Genomic DNA, 17,822 nt, shown 5'->3' with positions numbered 1-17,822 from the left:
AATGCAATCTAAAAATAGGTATTAAAAATCTCTTTTATGCCGATAATTGTACTTAACAACGGAGACAGGAAGGAATAAGAGAATAAAATAACAAATGAACAGCCAACCAATATTTCATTTAAATCTGTGAAATGCTATGCAAATGCTGAAGAGTGATTTACTTCCAATTATGTAGTCACTTTCAAAATAGGTGTAATGTGATACTGAGAAAAATGTATGTTCTGTGGACCTGGGGTGGAGAATTCTATAAATATTCACTGAATTTACTTATTCCAGGTCTAAGTTCAAATCAGAGATGTCCCTATTAATTTTCTATGTCGCTGATGCGTTGAATATTAACAATGTGGTGTCAAAATCTCCCACTATTATTGTGCGGGAGTCCAGGTCTCTTTATAAGTCATTAAGAACTTTTCTTATGTATCTGGGTGCTCCTGTATTGGATGCATATATATTTATTATCATTGACTCCTGTTGTTGCATTGATCCTTTTACTATTATGTAATGTCCTTGTTTCTTTTAGTCTTTGTTACTATTAAAGTCTATTTTGTGAGAGACGAAAGTTACAACTCCTGTTTTTTTTGTTTTTTTTTCTCTCCATTTAATTGGTGAATCTTCCTCCATCCCTTTGTTTTGAGTCTTTGTTATGTCGTTGCTTATGAAATAGATCTGAATACGGCATACTGATGGGTTTTGTCTTTTTATTTAATTTACCTGTCTGTGTCTTTGATTGGGGCATTTAATCCATTTAAATTTAGAATTAATATTAATATTTGTGAGTTCAATATTGTCATTTAATGCTAGCTGGCTATTTTGCCCATTAGTTGATGTAGATTCTTCTTTATAGATATATTCTTTACGTTTTGTTAATTTTTTGGGATGCCTGATACTGGTTGTTCCTTTCTGTTTGTAGTGCTTCTTTCAGAAGCTCTTATAAAGCAGGCCTGGTGGTGATGAGATCTCTGAGTGCTTGCTTGTTCACGAAAAATTTTATTTTTCCTTTGCTTATGAAGCTTAGTTTGACGGGATATGAGATTCTGGGTTGAAAATTCTTTTCTTTGAGGATATTGAATATTGACCCCCACTCTTTTCTAGTTTGTAGGGTTTCTGGTGAGAGGTCTGCTGTGAGTCTGATAGGCTTCCCTTTATGGGTAACGTGACCTTTCTCTCTAGCTGCCCTTAGAATTTTCTCCTTTATTTCAACCCTAGTGAATCTAGCGATTATGTGTCTTGGAGTTGCTCTACTTGAGGAATATCTTTGTGATGTTCTCTGGATTAGCTGGAGTTGAGTATTGTCCTGCTTTACTAGATTAGGAAAGTTTTCCTGAATAATATCCTGAAGAATATTTTCCAACTTGGATTCATTCTCTTCATGACATTCAGGTACACCTATCAATCGTAAATTAGGTCTTTTCACATAGTCCCATATTTCTTGGAGACTTTGCTCATTCTTTTTTTACTCTTTCTTCTCTAATCTTGTCTTCTCGTTTCATTTCATTAAGTCGGTCTTCGACCTCTGATATCCTTTCTTCTGCTTGATCAATTCGACTGTTAAAACCTGTGCAAACTTCGCAAAGTTCTCGTATTGTGGTCTTCAGTTCCATTAATTCACTTATATTCTTCTCTAAGTTGTCAATTCTCATTAGCATTTCATCAAACCTTTTTTCAAAGTTCTTAGTTTCTTTACATTGGGCTAGAACATGTTCTTTTAGCTCACTAAAGCTCCTTATTATCCACCTTCCGAAGCCTAAATCTGTTAATGGAACTCACTCGTTCTCCATCAGGCCTTGTTCTCTTGTTAATGAGGAACTGTGATCACCTGTAGAAGGAGAGGCATTCTGATCTTGGGTATTCTCAGTCTTTTCACTCTGGTTTCTTCCCATCATTGTGAGTTCATCCACCTGTCGTCTTTGTAATTGCCTACTTTCAAATTAGGTCTCTGAGTGGACGTCCAACTTATTGATTCCCAGCGCTGGAATCTGAGCAACCCACTGCACTGGCCAAAACAGCGGCATTAAGATTCGTGGTGCTTTTCTGCCTGGGAATCTCCGGTCTGGCTTCCCTCTTGAGTCCCTTCTTCAATCAGGTAAATGGGCGACTCTACGTTCCTGGAACTCCAAACGTTGACCAAAAGGGGACCCAGTCCTGTTTACTCTGCCCCAAGCACCGCCATGCTGAGGCGCCGGCAAAACCACCACGCCAGCCACAAGAGTCACCCTGGCGACCTGTGGGGCTCCTCCGCTGGGAATCTTCCAGTCCGTGGGTAACAAAAATTCATCTGAAAGTGTGACATCCTCTTGTTCTGTGCGCTTTCTCTGGGAGCTACAATTCCGAGCTGCTAGTGATCAGCCATCTTGGATCTCTCTCCCAAGACGGGGTTTCACAATGTTGGTCAGGCTTGTCGAACTCCTGACCTCAGGTGCTATGCCCCCCGTCAGCCTCCCAAAGTACTGGGATTACAGGGGTAAGCCACTGTGCCAGGCCTGGCCTTTAAATATAAAGAGTCATGGTATTTCCCCTTAGCCTTCTTTCCAGGTGAACCATTCCAGTGACCATTAACTATTTCTTTGAATGACATGATTGTAAATTTTTCTTCATCCTGGACTTCCTACTCTTCCTGCGTTAAAGATGTTGGAATAATAATCACTGTACATCTGATGGTAATAAGTACTTACTGAATGCTTGCTCTGTGTCAAGCACAGTGCTAACCCTTTTAGGTGAATTGTTTCATTGATTATTGTAACAAACCAGTGAAACAGATGTTATTAAGAACATTATGTGTGGATGAGGAGCCTGGGGCATAGAGCGGTTAAGGAACTTGCCAGGATGTTATAGCTAACGAGTGGCAGAGCCAGGACACAAACCCCAAGATTCTGGTTTAGGAGCCTTTTCTCTCTTAGTCACTTCCTGAAAAAACACACCTATTCCATTAAATTTAAGAAAAGTTTGTTTTAATAATTTAATAGAAAAAATAACACATATGGTATGACACCATTGTGCAAAATTATGTCTCTCCCATTACCTGTCTCTGTTTCTGCCTGTCTATGTGTATTTAAAAGTATCCGGAATGGCCAGGCACAGTGGCTCATGCCTATAATCCCAACACTTTGGTAGGTTGAGGCGAGCAGATCACCTGAAGTCAGAAGATTGAGACCAGCCTGGGCCAACATGGTGAAACCCATCTTTACTAAAAATGCAAAAATTAGCTGGGAGTGATGGCAGGCACCTGTAATCCCAGCTACTGGGGAGGCTGAGGCAGGAGAAGCTCTTGAATCCGGGAGGTGGGGGTTGCAGTGAGCTGAGATCGCACCACTGCACTCCAACCTGGATGGCAGAGTGAGACTCCATCTTAAAAAAAAATCTAGAATGATATTCCTTAAATATTGATCATAGTTATTCCTAGGCAATAGAATTTGGGGCATTTTGTTTGTTTATATTTTCTTTGTTATTTTTTTGTTTTCTTCTCTTAGCTTTTTATGTTGCTTGAGTTTTATGATGAACGTGTACTTTTTTTTAAAAGTCTTTATTAAGATATAACTTATATAACATAAAATTCACTCATTTCAAGTGAATATAGTTCAAAAAATTTAGTATATTGACAGAGCTGTGCAACTATCACTACACTCTAACTTCAGAACACTTCATCACCCTAAAAAGACACTTTGCTCCCATTTCAATTACTTCTCTTTCCTACCCAGCCCTAGGCAAACACTCATCTACTTTCTGTGTCTACATACTTTCCTATTTTGGACATTTGATTACACGAAATAATGCGACAAATGGTATTTTGTGTCCAGCTTCTTTCACTGAATAGAATGGTTTTGAAATTTACCCACATTGTAGTATATATATCAGTACTTCGTTCCTTTTTATTGTCAAATGGTATCCTGTTGTATGGATATATACATTATTTATCCACATCAGTTGATGACCATTGAGTTGTTTCCATTTTGGGGGTATTGTAAATAATGCTGCAAATTTTTGTGTGATCCTGTTTTCATTTCTTAGATACCTAGGAGTGGGATTCTTGAGCCATATGGGAATTTATGTTCAATTTTTCAAGAAACTGCCAAACCATTTTTCCAAAGTGGCTGTACCATTTTATATTTCCACCAGCAAGGTATGTACCTTTCCATTGCTTCACGTTGTTGCTGATGCTTGTTATTACCCAACTTTCTTATTATAGTTATTCTACTGGGTGTGAAGTGGTATTTCATTAAGGTTTTGATTTGCATTTCCTGATAACCAATGATACTGAGCATCTTTTCATGTGCTTTTTTGTCATTTGTGTATCTTTTTCAACATGAATTATTTTTATAATAACCAAAACTGTTATTTTTAAACAGATTTTGATATCTAGTATTGGACTTATCATCCAGATGACACCTGACCAGCACAGAGTACAGTTAAATGTGGTTGCCTGTGACTTGCTCTCTGCACTTCTGCAGTTGAAGCCGAAATACTGAGCTAATTTTCTAGCAGACACATTATACCATTGGCTCAAATTAAGCCTGCAGTCAACTAAATACCCCAGATCCTTTTCTCATTGACTATTGTAGAGCTGGATTTCTGTCATTCTCTATTTGGGCAATTGATTGTATTGAATTCAAATGCTGGAGCTAACATTTATCCCTGTTGAATTTTATCTTGTCATTTTAGGTCCATATGGTTATGTATACAAGTAATATTTTATCTTAATTCTGTCATCTCATTTTACCTACCTTGCAACACACTTTTGGATGTCAAAATAACTATGAAGGTAGATTTTTAACCATTATATTTTCTGTTTATTTTGTTTTGTTTCATTTTTTTGAGACAGAGTCTCACTCTGTCACCTAGGCTGGAGTGTAGTGGCACAAACACAGCTCACTGCAGCCTTGACCTCCTGGGCCCAAGTGATCCTCCTACCTCAGTCTCCCAAGTAGCAGGGACTACAGATGCACACCACCATGCTCAGCTAATTTTTATGTTTTTTGTAGAGATGGGGTTTTGCCATGTTGCCCAGGCTAGTTTTGAACTCCTGAGCTCAAGTGATCTGTCCACCTCTGCCTCCCAAAGTGCTGGGATTACAGATGTGAGCCACCACACTCAGCCTTCTGCGTTCTTCTGAATCAAAATGAATTTGTACTTTTCTATAAGCAACACAAGGACTCAATTACAATGCATGAGTGTGTCAATGGCTGGGCATAGTGGCTCATGCCTGTAATCCTAGGACTTTGGGATGATAAGGCAGGTGGATTGCTTAGGCCCAGGAGTTTGAGACCAACATGGGCAAGATGGCAAAAGCTCATCTCTACAAAAAATACAAAAAATTAGCTGGCTGTGGTGGAGCATGCCTGTAATCCCACCTATTTGGGAGGCTGAGGTGGGAGGATCACCTGAGCCTAGGAGGTGGAGGTTGCAGTAAGCCAAGATCATTGCTACACTCTAGCCTGGGTGACAGTGAAACCCTGTCTCAAAAAAAAAAAAAGAGAAAGTTTCTTAAAAATAAGCACCCCAAGAATAAAACTAATGTAGAAGACATGTAAGACCCTATATTTTCATTTTTCATAATCAACATATATATCTCTAATACATACATGAACGGCTGTTAAAAGTAAGCACTGCCATTCAGCTTTGCATCGTAGTAGTAGCCACTTTTAATAGATTTCTGTTTTCAAAGAACAAGATTGATGAGAAAAGAAAGTATATACAATGTTACTGAAATGTAGACATGTCTGTGTAGGATTTTCTATTGCATTTTGATTCTTTTTAATTTCACTCTCAGTGAGACTTTTTTTCTGGAAATTCTGAAAGTGATTTACCATCATCTTTATGTACCAATTACTTTACCCATAACCATTCGCATTCCAACTCTTCCTTGAAAAGCCCTTTGGATCTTCCCAAACCACTCTGACCTTTCCCTCCTGGGGAGTTTCTATGCAGTGCTGAATCACTCCTTCTCTATTCTTCCTATTTCGTGCAGGGCCTCTCTTTTATTTTCTCCTTTTCACCCTCCAGCCTCGATATTCAATTCCCTCCCTTCTCCAGCACCCATCCTAGTATATTTAATGTGTGTTTTTCCAGTCCAAATTGCAAATGTTTGTTCAGATAAATGCGTACCACAAGAAAGTGTTTATATATCTATGCTTTTAAATTGCATAAATTACATTGTGCTAGAAATCTTACTTGACTTCCAACTTTAATTCCTTCAACATCGTGTTTTTGAGAGATATCCATGTGTTACATGTCAACCTGATTTAATACTTCTGCCTGCTGCACCCTTTTCTGTCAAATACACACACCAAAAATCATCTATGTACTTCAAGATGGACCCTTATCCTGAAAAACTCTTTCATGAACCTCCTTGCAAATTTACTGTACTAATGTTTTATATGAGGATCAGAGAAACTGTTCATAGAGAGAAATTTTCTTTTCTTTTTTTGAGACAAGATCTTGCTCTGTCGCCCAGGCTGGAGGGCAGCGGCATGATCTTGGCTCACTGCAACTTCTGCCTCCCATGTTTAAGCGATTCTCCCACCTCAGCCTCCCAAGTAGCTGAGACTACAGGCATGCACTGCCACGTCCAGCTAGCTTTTTGTATTTTTAGTAGAGATGGGGTTTCGCGATATTGACCAGGCTGGTCTTGAACTCCTAGCCTCAAGGGATCCACCCACCTCGGCCTGTCAAGAGAAATTTTTAGTTTCCATTTATGGACAGTTTCTCTGAGGCATGTACTGAGGAAGGAGATTGCTGAGTCATTGGATCATAGATACATATTTCTATAAAAATTGCCATATTGCTTTCTGGAAGAGCTACAGTAATTTACCTTCCCATACCAGTAGGGTAAAGGATTTGTTCCAACTTACACTCAATAGCACTTGGTGTTGTCTGACTGTATAGTTTTCGCTGATCTGATGGATGTGAAGTACCGTCTTAATAGTGCTCTGTTGTGCTGTTCTCCGTCGTTAGGTCGAGTATCTGCATCCTCAGGAGATTATTAATTACTCAGGATTCCCCGTCTGTGAATTGCCTATCCACATCCATTGTCTTTTTTTCTATCACTTTTTTCTATCGTTTTTTATTACTGACTTGCATGAATCTCCTGTACATTCTAGCTATTGATACCTTAAAAGTTTTAGGAATTGCGAAGACTTTTAGACCGTCACTAGTCACTTGTCACTGTTAACTATGTTCACGATGCCCTTCATCGAACCTTTCATTTTTGATTATTGCACAATTCATCAGTTTGTTTCTTGACAGCTTGAGCACATGAGGCTTTATTTAATAATTTCTCTACCACCCAAGGGCAAACAGATATTCCCCTACATTTCTTCTACTAACTTTACAGGTTTCCTTTCACATTTCGAAATTCATCCATTTGAGCTTTTTTTTTTAGATGGGTCACTATAGGGATTTAACCGTATTTTTCTCCCTGTAGAAATACTTTTCTCTGAAGTATTTTCTCAATGGCCTTTTCTTTTGCTATGCACTTGTAAAGCTGTCCCCATCATTACTTATTTTTCATGGATGCACAGTTTGATTTGGGGACTTTTCATTTTTCTCTTTGGTCTCTTTGCTTATTCTGCACCTAAACTTTGTAACTTCAGTTATTATATCTTTCTCAGATCTCATTTTCTAGTAAAATGGTTCTATTCTTTTGTTCTTTTTCAAAATTGCTTAGTTCCTCAAGAGCCTTTACTCTTTCATATAAAATTTAAAATCAGTTTATCATAATTTCAGGAATTCCTACTGTGATTTTGATGGGAACTGTCATGAAATATATAAAACCATGTGGGGACAAATGGCATAATAGCAATAATAAATTGCCCTAGTCATGTTTTTAGGTCTTTTCTTTTTTCCTTTAATAGAGCAATGGAGCTAAAATGTTGTGCTAGACATTTTATAATGTCTAGCACATTATACATTCTTTATTACTATAATACCAGACACTGTTGATGTTTCAGTAAATATCTTTATATATAATTTTATAAATTCATGCTATATTTTGTATTCGTACCCCTGTGGTCTCTTCGAGGTTGCATATGAGGAGAGGGAGCCAATACATGAGGGATGTACCCTCTTGTTTGTAATTATATTTAATATCTATATATTCATGCATATATTCAATGTCTTGCTCCATTGGTAACTAGTGGTCCCAGTGAAACTGGAATCTTCATTAAGATGGTTACCTGAATACTCAATTTCATATTACTTTCCTGAAGACTTAGTTGAGCGCTGGAAGGAGACAGCTACAGCCTGAGAGGTACACAGTTGAACTGAAATCAAAAGATTTGAGTGAAATCTTTTCTGTACCTCTGACTCTGAGCCAGGCCATAAACCCTCTGAATCTCATCTTCCCCATTCCTAACACATGATTAATGAGGTTGTCACAAAAATGCAAAGAGAAAATAGATTTATCATACACAGAATTTGACACATGGAACCAATGCTCTGCTATTTTAATCTAGAAGCAAGAAATACTTAAATCCACTACAGCCAAGGGAAGAGTAATGGCAGGAAAGCATTATAAACTCCAAAAACTGTTCCAGTGATTAAAAATTACTACCGAAGTTACTCCAGTCAAGGACATCAAAGAAAATTTATAATCATGTCTCCAGATAACATGTACATTGATCATTTGTGGCTGAAAAAAGAAGTTCTCACCACCCTGAAAACCATCACTGGCCCTGGACTTCCTAAAGCAGCCCAAGAAACATTTTCTCTGGAAATCTGGTCTTTTGTGTGAGGGTGAAAGCTACTGTGGGTGATGCAATACTTTTCCTCTGCAAAGAGATGATTTTAGCAGATTCCCAAATAGCACAATAGAATTATCTGTATTCAAATGCAAATATGCACATTTAAAAATATACTTGAAACAAACAGGAATCCCTTTTATTTCCAACCTTATCTCTTGTTTCCATAATGGAGATACTGGGATGAAAGATGATTGTAAAGTGAATGTAGATTTGTAAGAAGTAGGCTATCATGAGAAAGGCTGGGGGTGTGGAGCCCCTGCAAACTCTTCCCAGGGTCCCAAAGCAGAAAGGACAGAGGAAAGGCATTAGACTAAGCTATGACAATCATGGCAGGAAGAGGATTTGGAGAATGAAACTTGCAACACTCAGGTTGAAAGACTGAAGGTAAATGACTGGGCACTTCTTCAAAAGCCGCCCTCCCTGACCACGCTAGCAAAAATATTCCCTACACCACCTGCCTCCTCCCAAGTTACTCTGTCATACCACCAGCACTTGCTTCACGGTCCTCTTTGAGCTGGTCACTATGTTATATTATCTTGCTTATTTGTTTGCTTGCTTTGCTATTATTTATCTCTTCCACTAGGGGGGAAACTCTAGAGGAAGAGGGATGTGACCTCTCTTGTTGATGTCCCTCCATCAGTACTAGGCACAGAATGGACATTCAATAAATGTTATTTGAATGAACAAAGAAAGTCCAGATCTATCAGAAATGAGGTAATAGCTGTTTCTTAATTTTTTTACATCACACATGGGCATTAGCTGACCTTTGTGGTAGGAAGTAAAATTAGAGGATGGAAGCTTGCTATAAGGTGCTTTGGTTGGAACAAACAACTGTTTTGGTAAGTGCCATCTCAAGCAGTGCTTTGAATTGATCTGCCTGTAACCCTGGCAGCAAAAAAAAAAAAAAAAGGATGATCATACATTGGCCCTGACCTGTGAATCCACACATTCCTGGGTTTATCTTTCAGATAATTAGTGTGGAGTAATACGAGACATAGAGCCTATGACAATGGCCTTGAATAAATGAGTAATGCAACAAGTTACAAAGTTCTTAAAAGAAAGCCTGAGTGTATCTCCTCATTCTCTTGTGCGTCTCTAGCCTCTTTCCTTTACATGTGGTGGCTGGAGTTGTGGGGGGGGGGGGAATTTCTATAAAGTAATAATCAATTGTTCTGTTTTTCTTTTGCTCATATCCCTCTCATTTTATTTTTCGAGGGAGAGAATGAAGAGAATAGGACTGGAAAAATGTCAGTCTAATGAAACCACAATTTTTTCTAAAAAAAGAAAGTGATAACACTAAAACCATAAGGCAAACCAGCAGGGGGTGTTAAAGATAAAATTACCACTCAGAAGTCAATGGAAATGTAGTTACAGGCAATTATTGCATGTTCTCTGTGTCTCTTTATAAGTGAATTGACCTTTAAAAATAAAATTGCTCTTGATTGTCTTTTAAATCTCATTGTCTGTGTTTCTGAGATTTTTTCCAGTTGATGTCCATATATTTTTAAAATCTCCAAATGGATTATTATAAATAATAGTGATTAAAATTTATTGGGTTATTAACCTTCTCTTAAATTTAAAAAATACTTACGTTGTATATCTAACAATGAATAAACAAATCATGGCACTGCCATAATTTGTTTATTATGTTACACAGCCATGAAATGGTCTGTTTTAATCATGTTACACAGCTATGAAATAGTCTGTTTTAAATGCTGTTTTAAGATTCACAGAAATGTTCATTATACAATCTTAATCATTGTATAAATGAGTATAAAACCACACATAGAGAATGCTCTTTGTTTGTGTGTGTGTGTGTTTAAAATGATTGTGGGATTATGAGTATGATTATAGGTAAATTTTGTTTACTTATATAACTATTTCTCTGCAATTTCTGAGTTCTCTTTAGTAAATATGTCAGTCTGAAAATCAGAAAAAAATATTTGTAATAATGCTCAGATACCTTTGAACAGAACTTAATTTATCTGTAAGGTATTTGTTTTGGTAGGTAAGGAATAGACACTATTCTATTTTAAAATGGAAATACTGAAGCATCATGAAATGCCCTGCTTCTAATCACATAATTCATGGCAAAGAACTGGAATCTGAAATAGAAACCAACCTCCTGGATTGGCAGAGTTTATCGTCCTCTTTACTTACATAAACCTGGTGAGAAATGCGCAGGGATAGTTTTTCCCTGGGGCCTCTGGGTGGCTGGCCCTGTGGGACTGCCTTCCTCTCTGCACTGGGTGTCTCTGGAGGAGGCCCAGTGTGTGAGTGAGCCCAGGGCTTCCCTTCCCTGGGTCAGTTCTCTCAACCCTTCTAAGGGAATAGGAGAATGCTGGAATATAGCTCCAGATTTTCAAAACTTTTAAATAATTAGATCTATCTGGTTGAGATCATTTCAGATACAAATGCTACTGTCAGCAAAGGGCAATGTTTCCATGTTACTAACTTGCTAGAAGCCTGACTTCAGAATAATTGGACTCTTGTCTCTTTGAACAATGCTTGAGAACAGGGAGTATGCCTATTTTTTTCCAAAGACTCCTAAACAAGTCCTCAGTACGGAGACATTATGCTCATCATGAAATCTTTGTAAATATGTATTAACTCACTAGTCATTAGCCTTCGAACATTGCACCTGGGAGCACCACTGCACATTCGGACCTGGTGGACAGCACGTGCAATATGTACTGTCTCTCCGCCATGTGAGATGATGGCACGTTCAACAAATAAGGGATCTCTGAGTTTCCATTTGGAGAATCAGTAAATCTTTTCACTTACTTTAAAGTGGCTCTTTTCACTTTCTGAAGTGCCAAATGACAACTATGTCTTTCTTTTGGTCCTGGCTCTTAATACACAAACAAAAAAAAAGTTGGTTACTTGGGCCCACCCATAGAGATTTGGCTTAACAGGTCCCAAATGAGGTGCAGGCACTGATATTTTTAAAAATCTCTTTTGACAATCCTAAGGCTCAGCCAGGGTTGAGAACTACCGATTTAAACTGTGAATCTTTGTGAATCTTTGCCTCTATGACATATTTAGTATCTGTGATTTATCTGATGCCAAGTCTTTGGTCAAGAATGCAACATCCAATTATAACACAGATCCCACGGGTAAGATCAGTTTTAGGATTTTCCATGTGGTTTCCAGAAACGTACTGCAGTATTGTTGGATATTTTATATTTGGCCAACGTTCCAATACCCTCAAAAAAAGTACCTAGGAGAGACCCGTTTCCTTGATGTTTGTAGAGGTTGTGGGAGTACCCAGGAAAAATCACAATATGGGTCTCCTACAAAAACCTAATCTGCTATTATCAGTGGGATATGGTAAGAAGAATAGCCTGAACAAGGAAAATGAGGTTACCTAAGGAATCTCTGACACCTGTGTTGAAAGAGGGGCGTTTTGCTGCTAAGGCAATAGCCCCTGTCCCTAGGGTACTGGGATTCCAGGTCCCTCCAGCTTCCCTGCATCCCTGTCCAGCAAGTGGACCTAGCATCAGTACTTTTCCCACCACCACCCTATTCCAAAGCATGGGGAGGCTGATTTTTTCGAACTCTAAGCGAGGATTCAGATGTGGGAAGATGGAGTCTCATCTGATTAGAGCCAGGAGAAGAGGACTTTCTACCTTAGAGATGTGGCTAGAAGGATGCCGTGGCATCAGAGAGAGAAGCAAGAGTGGGCCAAGGAACCAGGAGAGTTGAGATACTGTCCATTTGGCAAGAAGGAGGAGAATGAAGAGACAATACTGTCTCAGAGGCTTAAAATGTTAGTGATTCAGGATCGATATTGAGAGTCTTATTGGACAGAAATTAGTTTTGAGGAGGAAGCTCATGAACTTAAATGCCTGAGGACAGGATATTGTGGATGGAATAATATTATGGCACCTTTTCAAATTTAGGCAAGTGGACCTTTATTGGATTAGGAAAGGAGATCGTGAGGCTGAGGGAGCATACGTGAGCCTGCTGGGAGTTGGTCCAGGCTACGTGAGACTGCGTTAGCCTCACTCTCCATCCCCAGTGTCTGCGCTGGCCTGCTCCAGCTGCACACCAGTCCCGGGACCTCAAGTCCTTGCCCCTCCCTGTACTCATCAGAATTTTCCTGTAGGATCCTCCTGTTCTCCTTGGCTTCTACTGGAGCCAAGATGGCCATGGAGTAGAGCTGAGCAACATAGCCCAGTAGCCTGAGGAGCCCCTGTGCAGGTGTGACACAGGGCCCAGGGGACCATCATTGGAGGGAGAAGTGGCTTCCCGGGAAAGAAGCTGAGTGAGCTAATCCTGAGCCTGGAAACACTGAAAAAAATTTTACTTTAATCTTACCTTGCAAGGCTGGGGGTGGTGGCTCACACATGTATTCCCAGCACTTTGAGAAGCCAAGTCTGTAGACAGATCACTTGAGGCCATGAGTTTGAGACCAACCTGGCCAACATGGCAAAACCCCATCTCTACTAAAAATACATCTCTACTAAAAATATGTGTGGTGGCACATACCTGTAATCCCAGCTACTTGGGAAGCTGAGGAATGAGAATCACTTGAACCTGGGAAGCAGAGGTTGCAGTGAGTCGAGATCAAACCATTGCACTCCAGCCTGAGTGACAGAGCAAGACTCCATCTCAAAATAATAATAATAATAACAATACTTTTATCTTGATATCATTTTGTTAAAAGGAAGATGATTCCATGAATTATCTCAACTTGAAAACTGTGAGTATGTGTGTGTGTGTGTGTGTGTGTGTGTGTGTGTGTGTGTGACTTATATAAGTATACAGGGCATCATGGAAAATTCTGTTTTAAAGAGCTGGCCTTTTAAATTACATGTTTTGGATAAGCCTCATTTTTTTGTTTAGAAGCAGAACATTTCTGCTCTCACGGCTGATTCTTTTCTGGTGGCCCTGAAGCTGAGGAAACAGTGTGGTGCAGTGGAAAGAGAAGGGACTAGGGATCTCGCACATTCAGCAGCAGCTCTTGACCCTGGAGAAAGCACGTGTACCCACTCAGCATCAATCCCACCCTGTAAAAGAGGAGGGGAGACCGGATTATTTCTGGTGTAGAATTCTCATTCCATAAGCTCAGTGTGGAGCTTTGTAAAACCCAACCTACTTGTGAACAAGAGTTCTATCCCATGCATAGCTACCCCCAATTCTTGAATCCAATGTTGCCTCAGGGAAGCTCCCAATTGTACTCAATTCGGTTACAGACATTTCAGACACATGGAAAATGGACTCAGAGGACTTGCTCAAGACCACCCAAGTTCAGAGCAGCTCTGTTTTATGCTGTGTCTTATCCTAGCAAACCAAACGTTGATGTCAGTGTTTCTCTTGACATCAGCTCTGGCTGTGCATGTAGATGGTCAGCATTGTTGGCCCAGGCAGCTCTGGGTGGGGAGGTGCATGCAAAGCTCCTGACTCCATTTTTCTTCGTAGGTGAGAGTCTGAGTGGGGGGGAACAGGACGGCAACTTCCGCAAACCATTCATGCTGCATGATTATGCCTCCCCTGGAGGAACAGGAGGAACTGGCAATGAAGAAGGCAGCAGAGAAGGATAGGATTTGGCATCCAAACCTGAGGTACATCCTTGACATCTCTCCCAGGCTGCCCTCTCCTCTCTCCACTATCGGAGGAGCTGGAAACACTCAGCCTCTTGAATCCTCTAGGAGAGTAAGGTGATTTAAGCCACACATATTTCTGTGACATGGATGTCCAAACAGGAAGCCAAAGGGAACTGGTTTTGCAGTTTTTGTTTCTTTAAGGCAGCATGTGGCTAGGAGTGGACGAGACCAATCATTACTGCTACAATTTTACGTGTCTGCAGCCTAAGAAATCTACCATGCATTGAGGTAACCTGATATAAAACTGCTTTCACTATTTTGAAATTAAGGTTTCTCCGTGGCTCAGGGAATGTAAGACTGTGTTTAGAAGTCAATGCAGGACCTTAGCTGACACTTCCATACCTGCCAAGAGCCGCTGATGTGAACCAGGTGGCCTGCTTCAAGCAGAATTCAATTACCCAGATGGCAACTGTTTCTTAATTCAAAACTTTAACAGCGTTTTTTTTTTTTTCCATTATGAAAAATGAGAGGGGAAAAAGAATACATTGAGTTTGAGCACTTCTGGTTTATGAGATTAGAGGGAGGGGAGGGAACTGGGTCCCTGGCCTCTGCCGCTTCCTGCAGTTCCAGCCGGCAGCACTGTGTCTGTCCCACTCTGCTTCTTCTTCTTCTTATTCCTGGAGCAGGAGTCATGGTCCTGAAACTCAGCCTCCTCTTGAGTTTGTTCTTAGGAAGCTAGAATAACTCTCACTCCCTAATTAGTGATTGCATTAGCAGATGGTATCTTTTTTTTAAGTAAAAAGGAAAAAGAAGAAAAGGTTTTAAATTGCATTTGGAGACAATGCTTTCTTTCTCCCGACGTAGCCCATGCTGTCTAGATCCTGGATATTCAGGCTTCTTGTTCTGAAGGTGAAAATTAATCAGCTGGGCTGCGGCTGTGATGTTTTAGTGGGCTTATTTTCCCGGTCCTCGCCTGAGGTTTGGTAATAACCAGACCAGTTCAGACAGGTGGAGTGCTGACTGACCTATACCACCCAGCTCGGTGCACTCAGCTGGCTGTGTTTCAGTAGATGGGTTCTTTTTTGGATAAAGGAGAGTGCTGTGGGAAGAAGTGAGCCAGCATAAAGTAGATTCTGCTTTCATTCTCTCCTCTTACAGACAAATTTTTGTAGCTGCCTTCATTCTTCCTTGGACCTTATTTCTCCCCGACTGAGTAGGAATTTGAAATCAAGACAACATCATCGCTGGCACTCTTCAAACAGTGACTACATGGCGGGCAATGTTCTAGGGCTTTAAGTATATCATGTCAATTGCTTCTCATAGCAACCCACTGGTAGAGTTACTAAGTTAGATAGTTTTTCTAGATAAAAAGCTTCATGTTCACATACATTGTTTGAAGAAGGTAGTTGGTTAGAATCCTGTCATGTGATCAACTACTTTGGGTCCACCACCTCCCTCACCACCATCCCACACCTCCTACCATCACCTTCGTTACCACCACCCCCCTCTCTGTCTCCACTGCTATCTCTAACACGGTGTCCATGACTGGATGTCAAATGTTAAGTTGACAGGGACTTGTCAAAAAAGAAAAGCAGAGATGTGTTAGGCAGGGACTTGAGCTATTTGGACAATTTTTTTTTTTTTTTTTTTTTTTGAGGCGGGTCCCACTATATCGCTCAGGCTGGTCTCAAATTCTTGGCCTCAGGTGACCCTCTCACCTAGGTAGTTGGACAATTGAAGCTAAATTATTCATTAACTTGGCCTCTTCCTTCTTTTCTGTGTCCTTTATGATTTCCGTCTTCATATGTGAGATTGCTCACCAGGCAGCTTAACATTTCTTCAGTCACTGGGGTTGCATCAAGCACTGGTGAGAAGAGAAGTAGAAACGAACAAAGTCCTTGGCCTATTTGGAATTTGGCTCAGCAAGAAACACCGGGAAATCAGATAAAACGCCTGAGCCTTCCCAACAAATTGAACTATCTTCTGAGGCTAGGGAGTTGCATGTTGACCAATTGTTAAAATTGTGTCCTAATTCCAGTTTTTCATCATATCCAGCAATTTGAAAGCTTCTGTTCAAGGGAAGGAGTAGATCATAGGGATGGTAATGGGGATTAAGGCATGCTGCATGTGTGTGCACAAGAAAAGGAAGAAAATAAAATCAACATGACAAAAATACACAAGGAGATGCAGGTATCTTGAGATTCCGAATTAAATAATGTGATCAGAGAAGCTTTCATAAATGTGCTGGCTATGAAGGCATATCTACTGGAGAAATCTTTCCAAAGCACAAATCTGATCATACCACGCCTCTGCTTAGAACCCCGCAGTGTCTCCCTATGGCCCATAGGATAAAGTCCAAGCCCTTTGATGACATCCAAGTCCTCCACAATCTGGACTCTGCTCACCTCTCCAAGCTTACTTCCTGCTGCCATCCCTCTCACAACTAGGCTCTAGCCATTTTAATTTACCGGCCAGTCCTCCAACACTCAGTTTGCTTCTGTCCTGAAGACCTTGCCCACGTGCTCCTTTTGCTGGCATCCCCCTGGTCCCACCTAACATGCTGCCCATCCAATGAATTCCTGTCCATCTTTCAAGTTCCCTCCAGGGAAGCCTTTCCCACTCTGCAGGCAGAGCTGGCCACTTCTCCCTTCATGCCCTCATCAAGGCCTGCATAGACACAGCACCTCTCACTGTGTTACTAATGTCTCTTTGCATGTCTTTCTTTGCACCAGATGGTGAGCTATTTGAGGATAGAGAGTGTGTCTTAGTTATCTTCATTCACCAGCAGCAGGCTCTGTGCTAGGCTCAGAGTAGATACTCAATAATGTTTATTCTGATTTTTCACATAAACTAGTTTTTACCTCTGTTAAACACTGTATAGTACCAGAGTTAAGGACTGGAGTATGCTTTTTATAAGATGGGGAAAAAAGAGGGAACCCTTCTTAGGGCTTATTTGTAAAAGTCCACATGTAGAGGTCACCATCACCAAAATGGAAGCCTCCAGAGTAAAACATAAGCTGTTAAAAATGAATTGAGCTGGTTACTATTTTTGCACCTGGCCTACTTTTTGGTTACTTCTGCTGTTGCAAAAACTTCCATTCTTATAAATGAACCAAACCACTTTTTGATGGTTTTGTATTCTGTTCTCGTAAGGTAGTTCTTTACCGAAACGACAATCTGTACAGTCTCTGAAACCCAGCTTTAGTACAAAGGCATCTATGGAAGAGTGTTATTCTCAGTAGGACCAGCTTCCACAGAACTCTCTCAATTGTTTTTCCATGGAAGAGTTGAAGGCCAAGAATAGCACATCTATCCACCATGATGATGGCACTTATTTTCTTAGTGCTGTGGTTGTACTCCCTGGAGAGCAGGAAGGGTTAGATGCCAGTTACCTCCTGCCACCTCTTCCCAGCTTTGGGCTTGCCCTTACTGAGCTGCAAGCCTGCCTGAACCTGTGTCTCTGCTGGCTGGATGAAGATGGGACTCTGGCAGTAGAATAGTTTTCAATCCAGATCTCTTCTTTGTTACCATTTGATTT

The 17,822-nt window shown here is 40.3% G+C and overlaps 1 long non-coding RNA gene across 2 annotated transcripts in view; it reads left to right on the top strand.

The window, feature by feature from the left end:
• Positions 1 to 14,272, top strand: part of LOC105721694 (uncharacterized) — a 39,090-nt gene extending 24,818 nt beyond the window's left edge. The window contains exons 3-4 of one of the 2 annotated variants that reach the window (XR_001108405.2): positions 4,006 to 4,117; positions 14,160 to 14,272. This is a non-coding gene — a long non-coding RNA (uncharacterized LOC105721694). Of the gene's footprint in view, positions 1 to 4,005; positions 4,118 to 4,343; positions 4,454 to 14,159 lie in introns of those variants that run through there. The other variant, XR_010340924.1, reaches the window with a different exon arrangement.
• Positions 14,273 to 17,822: the final 3,550 nt, after the last annotated feature.

This window comes from Aotus nancymaae, unplaced genomic scaffold (assembly GCF_030222135.1).
Source record: "Aotus nancymaae isolate 86718 unplaced genomic scaffold, 86718_ANA_hifiasm-v0.15.2.pri h1tg000007l, whole genome shotgun sequence".
In the NCBI taxonomy this organism is placed as follows: Eukaryota; Metazoa; Chordata; class Mammalia; order Primates; family Aotidae; genus Aotus; species Aotus nancymaae.
This window is presented reverse-complemented; position numbering and strand designations above follow the sequence as displayed.